This window comes from Neomonachus schauinslandi, chromosome 7 (assembly GCF_002201575.2).
Source record: "Neomonachus schauinslandi chromosome 7, ASM220157v2, whole genome shotgun sequence".
Taxonomy (NCBI): Eukaryota; Metazoa; Chordata; class Mammalia; order Carnivora; family Phocidae; genus Neomonachus; species Neomonachus schauinslandi.
Window position 1 is genome coordinate 108009066 of NC_058409.1, and position 16444 is coordinate 108025509.

General features: G+C 45.1%; 1 protein-coding gene across 2 annotated transcripts in view; it reads left to right on the top strand.

The window, feature by feature from the left end:
- Positions 1-16444, top strand: part of GLRA1 (glycine receptor alpha 1) — an 81832-nt gene that overhangs the window by 38542 nt on the left and 26846 nt on the right. The gene's annotated exons all lie outside the window — the stretch shown is intronic.

Below are 16444 nucleotides of genomic sequence, written 5' to 3' on the forward strand. Positions count from 1 at the left end.
GCTGAAGTTCTAGATGAAAAGAAAATGTAGAGATGCCTGGGTGGCTCAGTTGGCTAAGCATCTGCCTTCAGCTCAGGTCATGATCCCAGGGTCCTGGGACTGAGTTCCGCACCGGGCTCCCTGCTCAGTGGGGAGCCTGCTTTTCCCTCTGCCTGCCACTCCCTCTGCTTGTGCTCTCTCTCTCTCTCTCTGGCAAATAAATAAATAAAATCTTAATAAAAAAAAAGAAAATGTAAAAAGCTGCTTGTAAGTTTACAATTCAACTGTGCAAGAGCAGAAGGCTGCTTCTAGAAGCCTCAGTGGGTCTATTGGGTTGATTCAACTCCTCTCTCTGCTTTTGTATATATTTCAACATTCTCATAGTAAAAAGTTTAAAATAAATCAACTATACTGGAAAAAAAGACCAGAAGGAAAAAATACCAAAACATTAATAGCAATTATCCCTGGACTGCAGACTTACGGATAATTTTAATTTTCTTCTTTCAGTCTTTCCCTATTTTTTGAATTTCTGCAAGGAGCAAATACTACATTTGTGATTATAAATAAATGAAATGATACTTTAAAAATTTCTTCTCAATCCTTGAAAACAAAACAAAACAAAAAATAAATTGTACTTGTTTTGAAGGGAGTGATCTAGCTCGTGAGAAAGGAATTAAAGCAGCCTAAAGTCATCTCTTTATGAGCCAAGTGAGAGCAGCCAGCCAGTCACCAAGTGCTATAGACAGATGTTACTGCCAGGAAATCCTCTAAACCACCCATTTCTGGACATCCCCCTGGCCCTAGTCAAGTTCAGGCTTCCATGGGGCTTGCTCACATTACTGCAGAAGAGTCTGAACTCTCATCCAGCCCCACTCCGAGCCTTCTTTCCCACACACTGGTCTTTCTGAAATACAGATCCAGTCACACCATTGCCCGGTTCAGCGCCTCCCTGGTGGCTCCCCTTCACCTTCAGCACTAAGCCCCAATTCCTTTGCAAAGCATAGAAGACCCTTGGTGATTCTACCCTGCTTCATCTCTCCTCTCTCTCTCTCTCTCTCGCTTCCCCTTCTGGATAATGGAAAGCCCTAGAGTTCTCCAAACAGGTGTGTCTCTGTCTGGTGCCACTGAGGACTCTGCCTAGAGCACCAGACCAGCCCCCCTTCCCTTGCTGACTCCTTCCCATGCTCCTCTAAGTCTATGCTGGAATTGCCCGCACAGGAAGCCTGCACACTCTCACACACGGGTACACGTGTGAGTTCACCTGTGTGCTTGCCCCAAGGCTACGATGAGTTCTTCCCACCCATTCTCGTGACACATTTTACAGTGGCCGTAACAGCACTTACCACTCGGGGTGTAACATGTAACAGGGTTAACCGTCTGCTTATTCATCCCTGCTCTCGCCATAACGTAACTTATTTCTGGGGTGGAATCTTGTCTCGTTTCCCGTGGTAACCTCAGCAGCTGGCGTGGTGATTTATTTTTTATTTTTTTATTTTTTTTAAGATTTTATTTATTTATTCATGAGAGACAGAGAGAGAGAGAGAGAGAGAGGCAGAGGGAGAAGCAGGCTCCCCGCGGAGCAGGGAGCCTGATGCAGGACTCGATCCCAGGACCCTGGGATCATGACCTGAGCCGAAGGCAGACGCTTAACCGACTGAGCCACCCAGGCGTCCCTGGCGCAGTGATTTAATAATGGGTACTCAATAATTTCTTAAAATAAATAAACCAGTCATCAAGTATAGTGTCTGTTGACTCACACAATTATTTGGTCCTAAACATTTATGGAGATTAGATCCAATCTTTCAGTCCCGGACTGGTGAAAATCACTGAGCTCTATCGGTCATGGGGCAAATGGTCCAAAATCTGTCCTTTTGCAAAGAGGCCTGTCTTGATAGGGTCAAATAGACCCTGCCCGCCTCCAAAGGACAGCTGATCAAACTCCCTAAAATTTAATAGGCCTATTATCTCCAAACCGAGATGATCCCACCTGTTGACTAGGAACAAACATGGCTGCTTTTCACTGGGTATCCAGGTCAAAAAAAACAAGTTTTTCCACACTTCGAATGGATGTCTTAAGAGCTCCCAATGCTTTTCTTCTTGTCCCTCCCAAATCAGAAGCACATTATTCATACTCTCTGTGTGGTGACACTCTCCTTCTGGAATGGTACATAGTCATCAGATCAAGTCAGGGACCTCCCAGTTATGTAAAGAACTTGGTTCTTTGAGAACAGGTGTACATACCTGCTCTCCAAGCCCATCTCAACTTGTTTCCCTACAATGGCCGCACAGAGATCTATTTCCTGGGCACAGATTCCTCCTAAAAGAATAGCAGTTTGCCCTTAGCTTGTGTGGTGGTTACAAGCCAGGCTCTGGCATCACATAGACCTGGCCTCACTCACTATATATGAGGAGCCGGTTTGCTTCATGTCTTTAAGCCTCGGTTTCCCCATCTATGAAATCCCAGTGGTAACTAACATACTGACTTCATCGAGGTATCATGGGTGGAAATTATGTGCAAGAAAGTTTTTGTCACAGTAAATGCTTTTTGTCAGTGCTCTTAATGTTTCCCATGATAATGTTGATGATGATGATAATGGAGCCTGCAAAGCTATAACTGATCAGCTGTACGATCCTGAGCCTCCATTTCCCCTCCCCCATGTCTCCTGCCTACCTTTCCAGACTTCAGTCCTGCTGCATTTTGCTCTCTATAGAGACAGCATAGCAATTAAGACACAATCTTCCTTGGCCAGACAAAACTTAAGGTTCAGCTCTGTGACCCCGGGCGGGGTAGCCTGAGTCAGCCTCCTCATCTGTAGAGTGGGGTACCAGTAGCATCCACCTTGTGACGTGTTGTGAGGATTAAGAGATAAAGCATAGAAAATGCTGAGCACGGTGCTTGACACAAAGTACACATGCAGTGAATATCAGCCATTATTATTAAATACAGCTTATAATTTTCAACACATTTCACACCCACTCTCTCATCTGATTCCTTCACTAAATATTTGGTCTTCCGACCACTCTCTACACAGTAGACATGGTAGACACTATGTCCCCCAGCATGCAGCTGAGGAAACAGATACGGACACACCAGGCATGGATAAAGATCCAGTTCTCCTGACCCATAGAAGGTGTTCGTTGGGCACCACCCTGGCATTACATCAAAGGGCAAAGACTCAGGAAATCGAGGGGCCACAGACCCACACAGCATGCATAAGCAACCACCTAAGCAGTATCAAAAGCGGAAATCCAACCTCACCTCATGCCAGGCTCAGCACACCTCAGGGGAAAATAGTACACACTAAAACCGGAGATAGCCCACAAGGTAAGCCTGGGGGACACGGCCCCCTGCGGTGGAGAAACAGAATCCACAGATGAAGAATGAAGAATTGGCAATGATGTGCCTCCTTGGGAGTGGTCCACAGGTGATACAGTTTTCTCCTTCTTAATTAATGTTAATCCAAAATAGGAGTTACCATGTTCAGCTTGTACATTCCACAATACTGTGATTTTCCCCCCCCCACTGGGGTCCTTAGTTATCTATATGTGTTTAATTTACTTTGCAGATGATTTCAGAAAAACAGAACCTAGTATCTCAGAACTAGAAAAACTTTAAGAAATTGTCTAAGGCAGTCCTTCATTTTACAGAGAGGGAATCTGACGGCTAGAGTGGGGACAGCACGGAGCAAGGTCACACAGCACCAAGCAGGTGTGACAGAAACCCAGGTCTAATGCTCTTCGCGTGGCCAAGGCTTCCCCTCACCCTCAGCTTCTTTCTCATCTAGATCCCACCAACCAAACCCTTTGGACCACTTTCCCATTCAAGCCTCTTTCCTTGTCACTCAGAATATGCTTGGAGAGCAAGACTGGACCCATATTAATAACAAGAGCCACATCCACGCCTTAAATGCTACTGCGGGCCAGGCAGCGAGCAGAGCACTTCTGTATATGTCATCTCATTCAGAGCTCACGACAACCGCCATGAGGCACAGAAATGTTATCCCCATTTTACAGATAAGTAAGCTGAGGCTCAGAAAGGTTAAGTCACTTGCATAAAGTCACACAGCTGATCAGTGGCAGAGGTGGAATTTGAACTCAGATCTTATCTCCCCCCAAAGCCCGTCTTCTCCTGAGCCAAATATATAAATATTTAATTCCTGGATGTTTGGCATTCCCCAGCCCTTGCTTGTTTCCTTTCATCATAAGGAAATCAGAGATGAAAGGGAGCTTCACTGAATGGACTCCCAGCCCAGCACTCAGTCTCACCGACCACACAAAGAGCCAGCTGTGCCTCCTGGGCCCGTGGTGATATGGATGTAGTCCCAGTGCCAGAAACTTTCCAAGAGCAGCAGTATAAACAGCTGGAGTCCCCAGGCCTGACTATCTGCGTCCCAGCGCCTGGCTTTATTCACCGGCGCTAACAGACAAGAAGCAGAGAGAGGCAGCCAGAAAAGCAACAGGGGTCTCTACTCATTCCCGACGAGGGGAGGGCTGAAGCTGCCAGCCCTTCATCTGACCTTTCCAGGGACTTTCATTGAGGCGATGCAGAAAACAAAGGTAGGGTTGGAACGGGAATGGAAAAAAGGGAAGAGGGAAGGGGGTCCTGAACTAGAGCAGCCCCCTTGGCAGGCTACAAGAGAAAGATTGGGAGCTAGAAGCCAGAGGGATCCATCCAGCTTGCCTGGACACGCGGAAGTGTGCACTAAGTGCTTACACTACAGCATCCATGTGTCTGTGTAGTATTTATGCCCCTGTATATACTGTGGGACTGTGTATTTGTGCAAATGTGTATGCACATAGGCATGTGTACATGTATATGCTAGCTTAAAGATACTGAAACAGGTAACCTCCAAGAGAAGTGTGTATGACCAAGTACAGGTATGAACATAAGTATGTCTGCTTCTGTGGTTATAAATGTACACGTAAATAAGTATGGATTGCATGTTTCTGTGTGCACACATATATGTAAGAATATGTACAAGTACTTAAGGGTGAATGTACATGAAGTGTCTTGTCTTCAGTTACACAACTGTACATGGGGATTTGTGGGTAGATGAGCACATATTTAAGTATACGTCAGCATTTGAGTGAGCACATTTATGTGTGTATGCACGTGCGTGTGAATGTGTGTATACACAATTACATGTGAATAAGTGAAAGAGTATTTAAATGTGTATCAGTATGTGAGTACGAGTATGTGTATGCATGTGTGCAGGTGCAGGTGTGAGTGCGCACGCGTGGGGACACACTGAGAGCTGGAATTCATGTGTAAACAAATGTGAGACAGAGTGTGTGCATGTGTGTATATGTGTGTGTGTGTGTGTGTGTGTATGGACGTCCTTTGGGCATGAATCCCAGTATGTCCATTATTAGGACCTGTGCTCCAGCCTCTCTTGCCAAGTCTTGGGCTAGCCTGCCATAGAGACAGGCACACTCTGTCCAGGACCCCCAGGGATTGATGACAGCCTATCCAACTATAGTCTACAAGTTTGGCCTCATTTGTAGGTATTAAGGAGCAATGGACAGAGTCCTGACCCAGAAGTCAAGAGACCAGGAGTTGAGTTCTAACTCTGCCACAATTTCATGCTACTGATACTCAGTCCCCGCTAGGTATCTGGCTCCAAGAATGGTGTGTAAAACACACGAGTAATAGGTATGAAAGACTTTCATGAATGCTATAGAAAGGCAAAGGACTGTTAACTACTGAACCAATCAGCCAAGGACCCCAATACATAAGCCTGAGGAGATGCCTTCTTGGTTTTTTTCCTTCTGTTCCCTATTTATTCATTTATGCTTTCCACCTCCATGTATTAAGGTCCTATATGTACTGAATATGGCATTAAGCTCTAGGAATAGAATTCTGTTTTATTCGTATTAGTCTAGGCTTTCCTGCTGCAACAAATAACCCCCCAAATCTCAAAGTCTTAAAACAACAAAGATTGATTTATCACTCATCTCAAGTCTGCTACAGATCCAGGGGATTCTCCAAGACTACTATCCTGGATGTCGTGGCTGAGCATTACATCTCCATATCAATATGTGATTTCACATTTGTCGTGCAAGGGAAGAAAGCACTGAAGGCTTGAGCACCTCATTCTCCAAAGGAAGTCATGTGGCCCTGCCTGAAGAAAAGTGTGATCCCCCCACATCCCCAGAAGTAAACAGAATAGTAGTTCTCTGCTTTCTCATTTGGAGACGGTGAACAACAAAACCAAAGGTGACAACACAGTGTGATGAGAGAGATCACAGGACACTATGGGACATAGCGAATCATGACAACCCATAGCAATATTGGCCAACACTTAGGTCCTATGTGCCGGGTACTGTGAAAATGCTGTTGTGTGACTTTGGGTAATTTTTCTAAAGTGGAAATCTGTTCATGGTACTCTCCATGTTAAAACCTTCCAGCAGAGAATAATGTCACGGAATGACCCAACTGTAAGAGGGTTTTAAGAAACCTGTTTGTGTTCAACGGTGCTAAAAGAGGGGGAAAGTCAAGTAAGAAAAGACAATAGTATCCAATGGGTTTGGCAGTGGGGGCTGCAGGAAGGGGAGCGTGTATGAAATTAGGAATGTAACATCAGGGGCATGGAGAAAGCAGAAGACAAACTGAAGCAACGACAGTAGGAAGATAATTCTTCCAAAAAGCTTGGCTGTGAAGAGAAGGTGAGGTGGCAGTGTTTGTCATTTATTGACCACTTTATTGAAAACCAAGCATCTGTGCTTAGCAAATTATGGGGATTATCCCATGTAATCCAACAATCCCATTTTATAGAAGAGGAAACCGAAGCTCAGGGGGGCTTAATTCACCGAAGCCTTTCCAGCCAATAAATGTCCTCACCAGTTACTACCCCGCCCCCCCCCCCGCCCCGCCCCGGCTGCCTGATTTCTAAAGCCCTGCTCTTGGCCCAGCCCACCTGCTCAGCATGGGGCAAGAGGAAAGGTGGCAGAGCCAAGGGGACGATGGGCCCTCAGAGGACATGACCTCATCCTGGTCTTCGGCACTGTGGTCTGGTTAATCAGTAGGATTTGTGCAATTCTATCAGAACTTGCATCACAACAAGACCTTGTCCACCCATCCCTTTGGATATTTGCAAATGAGACCTCAAGATACACAAGGACAGCTACCACTACCCCTTAGTCCAACCCTAAATGTTAATACATTGTTTGGGAAGCAGTACTTTACAACTCCAACCTACTTCTGGGATCAACTGATTGAATAAAGCAGATACATTAAGTCATGAAGATAAAACTAAATCCATCTACTTTTTTCCAACCCTGCTGATGTCAGTCTAGGTGACATCATCTTTCTCCTACTTGACTAAAACAACCTCCTACCTGGCTTCTGAGCCTCCCCTCGTCCTGTCCCCTACTGCTTCCCATAGTGGCTAGAGAAATCTTTTGAAGCCCTCAATCCAATCACAGCATTCTCCTGCTTCAAGCCCCGCAGCAGCTTCTCTTCCTCTATTCTGTTCTGTTCCCTCCACCCAGACAGATCTCTGTGTGAAATGGCTCCTTCTCATCCTGCAGGGCTCAGGTATCTCTTCAGAGAGCTCTTCCCTGACTCCCTATCTAAAAATGATCTCCCTTCCAGTCACTATCACATCACTATGTTCCTTGAAGCAACGTCTCAAATGTGAACAGTCACCCGTTTGTTTGTTGTCTTGTTTGCTTTTTTATTTGAAGGGGTTTTGTTTTTTTTTTAATTTTATTATGTTATGTTAGTCACCATACAATACGTCATTAGTTTTTGATGTGGTGATCCACGATCCATTGTTTTCGTATAACACCCAGTACTCCATGCAGTATGTGCCCTCCTTAATACCCATTACCAGGCTAACCAATCCCCCCCCCCACCTCTAAAACCCTGTTTGTTTGTCTCTCTCAATCATCTCCATATACCCAGTGCCCAACACACTGCCTGAACCATAGGAGCTCAATCAACGCTGGGAAAGAATTAACCTTGGAGGTCCTCTAGTTGAACGGCCATCTGTTGTCAGAATCTCTGCCACAAACACTGTGGCCAAGTAGTTTTTTCTTATATACCTCCAGAGACAGGGATCTCCCTATCTCCCAAGGCAGCCCATTCCACCTTTGGACAACTCTGAAATCTCCAATTCTGTTCCTAGGGCCACAGAGAACCAATCTATTCACCTGACAGTCCTTAGATAACTGAGGTCAGTCCTCTTGCCCCCTGCCCACACCTGGCCTCTTCAACCATCCCCCATGGTGCCCAGTCCCTTTACCATCATGGTGCTTGCCAAGTACATCCAGGGCCATCGACTTTCATCTTGAGATGAAAGGCCAAAAAATGAACCCCAGCCCCCAGGATGCTCAGAAGCCTTCACCGAAGCCTTTCCAGCCGATAAATGTCCTCACCAGTTACTACCCCCCCCGGCTGCCTGACTTCTAAAGCCCTGCTCTTGGCCCAAGATGAGACCACTGCCATCCCAATTCTGGGTTAGTGGGCTTCAAAGCATTGCTTTTAACAGCAGCTCAGTTCAGTTTTAAGCTAAATCTTATGTAGCACTTTGACAAACTGATTAAACAAACCAAAACAAGGCTATCCCTTGGTTTTTCCCTCAATCCCTGCCTCCCCAAGGCCACCCCAGGGAACCTCCTCAGAACCCTAAAATCATTTCTATGCATGCCACTTCAAAGACATTTCCCATTAGGTAGCCATGTCCCAGTGTTAACTCACACTATGCTACAGACAGCTAGACTCTGGAACATTCTTTTAAATACCTGAGTAACAGATGAAAACAAGCTTTTGTAGTAAGTCCAATAAAAAAGAAAAGAGAGAGAAAGAAAAGAGGAATGCCCCCTGCTTCCCACTCTCCTCCAACTCCCACTGCCCTATCCTGAGTTAAGCACTACAGACAAACAGGTCATGTACATCCTACTACCTCGCTCGATCGCACATACATTTATGTACATATGCACAACCGTTGTATAAATAGGACTGTGTTCTTTCCCTTCCCACCGTGTCTTGGAATCTCTCTCCCCGTGACTACATATGGGTCTAACTCATTCCTACCTCTCTGCACAACACCAACTTGGAATATGAGTTGGTTTATTATTACCACATGCCAGATATGACAAATAATTCTAATCTGTTTCCAAGCTGTAGGGCCTGCCTGTAAAATCCCATGCTCCATGGGGCACCTGGGTGACTCAGTCAGTTAAGTGTTGGACTCTTGATTTCAGCTCAGGTCATGATCTCAGGGTCGTGAGGTGGAGCCCCACATAGCATCAGGGTCCATGCTCAGGGGGGAGTCTGCTTGACATTCTCTCTCTCCCTCTGCCCCTCCCCCTGCACTCTCTGTCTCTCAAATAAATAAATAAGTCTTTTAAAAAAAATCCCATGCTCAGGACAGGCCATCATTCTGTGGTATTAAACCACTCTTTTCGGGATGCCTGGGTGGCTCAGTCGTTAAGTGTCTGCCTTCAACTCAGGTTATGATCTCATGGTTCTGGGATCAAGTCCCACATGGTTCTGGGATCAAGTCTGCTTCTCCCTCTCACTCTGCCACTTTCTGCTTGTGCTGTCTCTCTCTCAAACAAGTAAATAAGATTTAAAAAAAAAAAAGTTCTTTTCCTGATGGACCTTTTATGTTTATGCAGTTTTTTACTATTACAAACAATGCCACAAAGAATATTCTTGTACATAACTCTGCACATTTCCTCAGGATATGTTCCAGAAGTGGAATGACTTGATCAAAGGACATGCAACTTTTTGTGATTTTGACAGACACACTGCCCAGCTCATTTCCAAAGCTTCTAATTCACTGTCCCCACAACAGTGTTCATCTCTCTTTATCCTTACCGACCCAAGATATTATCAAGCCTTTTCATTTTACCAAATGGGATTTTTTAATGGTGCCTCGTTGTCATTTTTAATTTTCACTCCAGACTCCTAGCAAATTTGAGCATCTTTGCATATTCTTTGCATGCTGGGCATTATCAATAATATTATAGGTTTCCCTTTTTACATGTACCTCCTTAACACAGTTGGTTTCGTTTTTCTGTAAAGTATTTGGTGGTGGTTCAACTCTATTTTTCTCCAATTAGATAGTAATTTCCCCATCATTATTTTTTTTTTAATTTTATTTATTTATTTGACAGAGAGAGACACAGCAAGAGAGGGAACACAAGCAGGGGGAGTGGGAGAGGGAGAAGCAGGCTTCCCGCTGAGCAGGGAGCCTGATGTGGGGCTCGATCCCAGAACCCTGGGATCATGACCTGAGCCGAAGGCAGACACTTAACGACTGAGCCACCCAGGCGCCCCTCCCCATCATTATTCTTAAGTGGTATTTCTCCACTGGGAAATGTTATCCTTCTCATAAACTAAATCCCCATATATACCTACATCTGTTTCCAGTCTCAATGTGTTGTTCTGTTGCTCCATTTGTCTGTTTCTGCACCAGTACCACACTATTTTAATTACTATGGCTTAATGTTATATTTCTATGTCTGGTAGAAAAAGTTCTCTGTTGTTCTTTATAAGGTTTTCCTGATGTTTCTAGCCCATTTCCCCTTCCATATGAACTTTAGAATCAGCTTGTTGAGGCTGATAAAAATCGCCTCAGGTTTGTATTGGGGTTGCACTGAGTTTATAGATTAATATGGGAGGAACTGACATCTTTACAATATCATATAAACACGGTACATCTCTCCATTTATCTAGGTATTCCTTTATGCCTTTCAGTAAAGTTTTAGAGTTGTTGGGGTTTTTCTTAAATATCTATGAGTCACAGATTCTTGTTAGGTTTATTTGTGGATATTTTGTGAGGTTGGCTGCTATTTTGGATGAGATCCTTTTTGTTGTTGTTGCTTTTTTCCATTACACTTTCAGTCTCTCTACACAGCTAATGCTAGGTCATTTTTTATACTCTTGGGTTTGGGGGAATCCAAGAGATAGTCTATTAAATGTCATCCAATTAGATACGGCTCAACACTCCACAAAGCCTCGATAAACTGAATACTAAAAGAAGGCCAAAGAGAGAAGGCTCAGAAATGCCATTAGAGTCTGTTACAGACAGAAAACGGGGCTGGATGCCTCTCTCCCAGCACACCACCGAGGGGGGCATCGCAATAGGGGATTTATGACAGCTCAGAGTTGGCTCCCTATCATCGGATTCAGAAAGGCTGACTCAGGACAATCAAACCCACAAAAGACTGAAGTTGGTAAATAAGACTGCCACGTTATTTAATTTACAATGGGGCCTTCCATTTGAGTAACAAGAATGCTAATGTCCTCCATGAAAGCACTCCCTTGCCGCTCTCTGAATATCGAGGAAGCCAATCAGGAGTCACATTAGACATACCTGGAACTACAGGAAAAGAAGACAGACAGGCTTTAAGGAAAATTTCATCCAGGCCAGAGAGAGATCTAAGAAAGCATCCCTGCCTCACCACACAGAAACCCTCTCTGCAGGAATGAAAATGTTGGTGTTCCCTCCACCAGATGATGCTAGATTACTAACTGCCAAATTCCTGCTCCTCAAAACACCCTTTCTCATACTACTAAATGAATATCTCCCATAGGTTTATAAAACAGTTCTCTAAATGAGATACAGTCCAGCAAATTAGGGTTCCAGTTATTAAATTACAAGCACAGGCCTGTTCTAAATCATCGGGATTACACGTGGGACATTGTGACTGATGCTGGGCCTTGCCAAACTCCTCTACTGAAAATTCTTCTCTGCTGTTAGTTTAACCCACACAGAGCAACCTGGTTTCCATATTGCCAAATGTGCTCATGGCATGTCTCGCTACTGCGCCCCGTGCTGCCAACACTGTCCTCGTTCCTCTTTCCAGCTTAATATCCACCCCCAATTTGCACCCTTTGGCAACCAGTTATGAAGCCACCTCACTGTTTAATATCCCAGTCCAAAGTTCTCCACCTGCTATTGACTATAAGGACATGCATGAGCCAACCTGTCACATGGGCTCAGTGGCATCCCAGTATACTATGTCTATTATATTTCTTTACCTACCCACGTAGGAATTTGGTTTAAAAAAAAAAAGGAACTAGAGAGGCAGCATGCAGTTGTGAAAAGAACATGAAATTGGGAGCCAAACAGTCCTGGATTCATATCCCTGCTCTAGCACCTACTAGCTATGGGAGCTTGGGCCAGACATTTAACCTCTCTTTGATCTCTCTGGATTTCAGTTTCCTCCCCTGTAAAATGAGGATAATAATACCCAATGTGCTAGGTTGATGAAAGGTTTAGAGATACAATGCATATAAAGTTCTAGCAAATGCTAGACTCCCAATAAAAGTAGCTGCTATTAGCATTTTATGTAATTATTAAACTCATGCTGTGTTTTAGTGATCCCCTAAAGACAAACAAAGACGCTCAGCTCCACTGGTCCAAACCATCTACAGTTCTTTACAACAAATGTATCTCTGGTTGCGTGAGATCCGAATGAGAATGCACCAGGCAGGGTGGTGACTTGGGAGAGGTTCAAGCCACAGAGCCGGCATCTGGAGCCAAGGAGTCAATGGGTCGGGATCTGGGGAGTCTGCCAGCACTGGACTTGAATGTAGAGCAGACGATGGGTCAAACTCAAGGGTCAGATCAGGACTGAGGTAGAAGCACTAGTGGACTGCTGGACTTGGGGCAGAAGCTTTGTCCTTTTAATACTTCCTGATAATTGTGGGTCTCTGCAAACCCACAGCTACATAACCATAGCCAGAGGCAGTATCCGATGGCATTCAGGGGACATGAAACTCTCACTTGGGGCAATTCTAGGAGATCCCGGGTGGTGCAGTCTAGGACTTAAGTGCGTGGGCTCTGGCATGAAAATCTTGGGTCCGAATGTCAGCTTCGGCACTTACTCGCTGTGTGATGTCAGAAACAGTACTTTCACCTCTGTGTGCCTTGATTTATCTAACTGTAAAATGGGAATGGTAATAGAACCTACATCACAGGATTATTATGAAGATAAAATAACACACATCACACTTTTGGCATCATTCCTTACATGTGATAAAGTCTCAATCTTTTTTTTTTTTTTTAAAGATTTTATTTATTTATTTGACAGAGACAGACACAGCGAGAGAGGGACACAAGCAGGGGGAGTGGGAGAGGGAGAAGCAGGCTTCCCGCGGAGCAGGGAGCCGGATGCGGGGCTCGATCCCAGGACCCCGAGATCATGACCCAAGCGGAAGGCAGACGCCTAACGACTGAGCCACCCAGGCGCCCCAATAAAGTCTCAATCTTAAGTATTAGTATTATTTGCACCGCTGTTATCAATTCTGGATCTACCAGTAACTAGTGGTAGATTTTAGGGCTTTAATTTCCTCACCTGTCCAGTGGGGAGAAGAATCTTCTCTTCATGCCAAATGGCACAGAACAGCAACTAAGTATGATGCATTATTAATAAAAAGGAGCCAATGCTATATACTACTTAAAAGCAGACTTTGGAGTCAGCCAGTCATGGATTCAAGTCTTGGTTCTGTCACTAACTTTACACAAAGCCCTTGATATCTCCAGGCCTCAGTTTATCTGTAAAATGGCATTACTGTGAGAATTTAGAGAGAGAGTGTTCACTAAAGCTCTTAGCACAGGACCTGGCACTCGGTCAGGATTTAGTAAACTCTGCATATACCAATGAGCCAGGTCCTTACTCTCACAAAACTGGGAAGAGCTGGGGCTGACTTGTCCCACAAAGTCTATGACTTTGGCTCCCCAGTGCTTCTCAGAGGTCTGAGGAAGTGCTTGGGAAGAAGGGCAGCAGGTGGGCAAGGAAGCAGCGGCTCATAAACCAAGCCTGGGCATCCTCTACTCTGATGCCCCCAGTCCCTGGCTTTCAGCAGACTGGTCCAGCTCTCATGCTAATCCCAAATCCTGTCAGAGCCAAGTTCACATTCGAGCTTCTCCAAGGAGAGCAGAGCCTGCTCAGTGGCACCTTCAACTTGGTTCTCCTTCTCCTACCCTCAAAGGTGTACAAGGAGATAGGAAAATAAGTGGGATGGGGTCAAGATGTCTGTATGCAAGTCCCACCTTACTCGCTGAATTGCTGTGTGGCCCAAGGAGAGTCCCTTTCCCTCTCTGGGCCGTGTGTAAAATGAAAACGTTGAGACAGAATTCTCCACAGATTCTTTCTAACTGTAATATTTGATGATGGTGACAGAAGTATGATTCTCTCATCTATCCCAATCTCCATTCCAGCTGTCTTAGCTTAGCTCGCCCTTCTTGGGCTGCCACAACAGCCTCAAAACAGGTCCCCCTGTGCCTGTTTCTCTCACTTCCAGGACTTCATGGTCTTCCTGCCATACTGACCTTTCTGAAGTCAAACAGAGATATTGCTCCACTGCTTGAGACCCCAGCGGTGCCCAGTTGACTACATGACAAAATCCAAACCCCTTGGTTTGGCAGTTAAAGATATCTGCAGTCTCAAATCAACCCATTTTACAGCCTTATCACAACAGAGTAGTTGAGAGCATGAACTTGTATAATCAGACAAACCAGATCCAAATTCCAACCTTACTGATTACTGTGTAAGTTTGGACAAATTATTTAACCTCTCTGAATCTTCGTCTATAACTCAGGTTGAAAATACCTATGTTATAGGATTGTTTTAGAGATAAAATGAGATGAAATGTGTGGCGTGCTTAGCACAATGCCTAGAACATAGTAGGTCCTCAATAAGGGGGACCTATTATTACTTATACGGCTAGTGGTTGAGCTAAGCTGAACGGTCGGAATGCCCCTACCTTCACATCTTTGCTTGTGCTGTTCCTTCTACATGAGATTCCTTCTACCTGCAACTATATACATCCTAATCTAAAGATTCTGAGGAGGCCACATCCCAGTCCTCAAGTCCCATCCTGCTCTAAGCCTGACTCCTCACCTCTGGACTTCCTCCTCACACATCCCTGTCCTCCTTTCCAGCTGAAATTAGATAGAGCTCCCATCTCGGAACAACACCAGACCTAGAGATGCTAACTTCAGTAAGATGAGGCAAACTGAAAGGGGCTATTTCCTGGAACCCCTGGGTGGCTCAGTCGGTTAAGCATCTGCCTTCAGCTCGGGTCATGATCCCAGGGTCCTGGAATTGAGTCCCACATTGGGCTCCCTGCTCAGCAGGGAATCTGCTTCTCCCTCTCCCTCTGCTGCTCTCTCTGTCAAATAAATAAATAAAATCTTAAAAAAGGGGGGGGGGCTATTTCCAATGTCACCTTCTCTCTGAAAGCTTTTCCAGATTCATCCAACCTGGCTGGAAACTATCTCAGTGGCTTGAGAGCAGTATCTAATAGCAATGTTTTAAAACCCCTTTGACCTCTGTCACTGTCAGCTTTGTATGGTAGATACTTGTGTCCATATCTTGCCTCGCCCGCTAGATAATTTGAACTGTCTGAGGATAGAAACCAAGACCTTATGCTTCCATCGTCACCATTCTAGGCCTAATACACGTTTATAGAGTAGAAATGAGTCTAGAGAAGAGACATCCCTTGAGAGCCAGAATGCTGAGACCTAGGAAGGTCTAAGAATCTGGTTCTTTGTCCAGGGCTTGGGCGCTGTCTCTTGGCTCTGACTGCAATGGTAACAACATCCCGCCCACCACATCCCCTTCTCACCAGCACACTCACACAGGCTCTTTCCTACTAAAACGCTTCATGCTTCCTCTTTTGCCACAGTACTGAGTTTAGAGGAGCTTACTGGAAAAGGTTAGAATCTGAAATTAGACACAGTGGGGGTGGCAGTGGGGGGCAGATCCCACTGCAGGTGGCACACAGAAAGCAGCCAATAAATGTTTATTGAATGACAGAATGAGTGAATGAAGGGATTAATGCTCTGCCTTGGTCTTAGAAGCAAGGTAGCTGCCCAGGTACCAGAAAGCAGACCATCAGGGACTCTTCACAGGGAGGATGGGTGAGTTGATGCTAAAGACTATTGAGCTAGAGTTCTGGAAATCCCTCCCACCTCAGACTTAGATGGGCCACCCTTGAGAGCTTGAGACCTGGAAGCCAACTACCGGAGCTGGAGCCTGAGGTTCTAGGGTGGAGAACTCAAATGTTGCTCCTCTGGCCCCTGAACCTGAACAGGGCCCCCCAGCATGTCGAACACTGACCAGTGTGATTGCAGGGCTAACTAAGCAAAACAGCCTTTAGCCTTCAGCCTATTACACCAATTACATCGATCACCTCCAAACTGCATTTCCTACTGCCGTTTCCCAACCAGAGGGGAGAAAATCGATGCAACAGCTTCTTTGGGCAGCAGCTGCTGCGGGCAGAGCGGGGGCTGCCGGGAGGAGGAGTCAAGCTGCCCGAGGACACCAGATACATCCTCCAGGTCTCCTGCTCTCACTTTTCATCAGCCATTTCATCACGAGACCCTATGGCTTCTGCTTTGTTTTTCTTCTTTTAAGGGATGTGCCTTTACCTTTTTTTACCATCAACATGCATTTACTTTTATAATAAGAAAAAATATTTTTTAAATATCAGTCATAAAAT